The 2,092-nt window shown below is 36.4% G+C and overlaps 1 pseudogene; it reads left to right on the forward strand.

Annotated features, from left to right (window-relative positions):
• Positions 1-2,092, forward strand: part of LOC107742145 (RING finger protein 32-like) — a 15,426-nt pseudogene that overhangs the window by 3,211 nt on the left and 10,123 nt on the right.

Consider the following 2,092-nt stretch of genomic DNA (forward strand, 5'->3'; position numbering starts at 1 on the left):
ATATATCTTGACTCCATATAGTGGTTATTTTGGGAAAATCCCAGGTATTTTGAGCAGTGGGATTATAAAAAATATGTGCTAATATAAAATTTAATTAAGTAGCCTATATAAAATTGCAAAATAAATCTATCAGTACTTTTTTACTTAAGTACATCAAAAATCGAGTACTTTTGTACTTTCATTCGAGTAAAATTGAAAAAGGAGTACTTTTACTTTTACTGGAGTAATATTTTATTATACGTATCTGTACTTTTACTCAAGTACTTGATTTGTGTACTTCGTCCACCACTGGGTGTAAGACACACAGTCTCAAATTCCCAGACTCCCCATATCAATATGACAGACTTCAGCGCAGCTCTTCAACACACAGTTTAAGTTTAAAGGTTTGTTTGCACTGGATTGATAGCATTGGATTAAAATAGTCTCAGAATTTTAGTAATGCTTCATGGCCATTTGTTTATAGTTAAACCAAGAAAAAGAAAGCCAGATACGTCTAATTAGCATTGCCATTCATCTCAGTGGCTGATGGTCGACTGTCGCAGGATACCACAGAAGTGTGTGACCTGAAGGAGAATGTTTGTCTTGACTGAGTACTGACTGAGATATAATAAATATCACTCCATTTCACACTTTTAATAACTCTTGAAAAATAATCAGTCACTGGTATAAAAAAACAGTAAAATAGCTAGTGATCTTTTTTGTAAATTGTTCAGTAGATTCCTTGACAAAAAAAGTTATTTAGTCAGAATACACAGTTACATTGGGATGGCCATCAATATGGAAACATGCTTTTTGCCCTCATACAGCAGTAGACCAGTAGTCTGAATTGGTTTACAGTGTATTAACTGAGTTTGACAGCTCCATATTCCTTAGGGATTCGGCTGTAAAGCAGAGCGCGGGAGACTGACTCTAGCAGCTATAGCACTACCGGACCATATCACATGAAGCATTCCTGTTCTAAACATTCCACGTAACCTCCCCGTATCAGACACTTCCTGTCCTGCTGCCTGTGGGGCTGCACTTGTTAGTAGGAGGCACAAAAATCACAACACAAGGCAGAGAGTCATATATCTTGAGCAGCCAAAAGGAGAAGAGGAGAGGGAGTATGTTCTGGATCGTGGCCCTCCACCTCTGACTCTTGGTAGGCTGCGATCATGGTGCTTCATACTTAGGTTTTGCTGAAAGCTCACCTTGGCTAATGTTCAGTTGTTGTTGATGATGATGCAGCCCAAAGGATGGGTCTAGTGGTAGCTCCCTCAAGAAGGCTAACAGCAGAGGAGTGGGCAGAGGTCAAAACCAGGTCCATTCAGGAGGGAGACTCAACCCAGCCCTGTGTGATATGCACTGTTTTATGCAGAAATGTAATGCATTACAAAAGTAGGAAACAAATAAGCAGTCTTGATTGATTCCTGAGAGAACTTAACCTTCCATGTATCTCCTCACAGTTACATTAACATTTAATCATTTAGCAGACGCTTTTATCCAAAGGCCACAGGTAACTGCCCCCTCAGTTTTGAGCCAAATTAATTTTGAATGCAAATTAGTTAAATAAATATTTTTACATTTGACAGTTAAGTGCAATGATTATTGTTGGTACAAAATTAACGTTGTTCCAAAGTTGTAGCCTTTTAGTGATTTTTGGTGAAATATGCCATTTAGCCTGTGTGATTTATGGCGCAATCCAAATTTTTTTTACAAAGTATTAATTTGTCAGCACAATACAACCAACGAGTTTTAGCATTTAATGATATATATATATATATATATATATATATATATATATATCTACACATTTACCTTAATGTCTTGTAACTCAACAGTACTGTGAATGATGTAGTTAGGGCAGTGTGAAAGGTCAACCAGCCATTTTTACAGCTTCTTGATTCCCTTTTAAGATGCCAATCTCCTCAAGAATGCTGGGAAAAAAGACCAGCTGTTCAGAGCAACAGAGACAACAAAGTTGCCTTAGTCACATTGTGTAAATATTAGTCTGTGTGTGTGTCTATGTGTGTTAATTAGATCAGCATTTAATAATAGGTTTCACATTATTTTACTAAGATAGTATTATATATATATATATATATATATATAT

Source organism: Sinocyclocheilus rhinocerous, unplaced genomic scaffold (assembly GCF_001515625.1).
Source record: "Sinocyclocheilus rhinocerous isolate Xijiao unplaced genomic scaffold, SAMN03320098_v1.1 scaffold256, whole genome shotgun sequence".
NCBI classification, from domain to species: Eukaryota; Metazoa; Chordata; class Actinopteri; order Cypriniformes; family Cyprinidae; genus Sinocyclocheilus; species Sinocyclocheilus rhinocerous.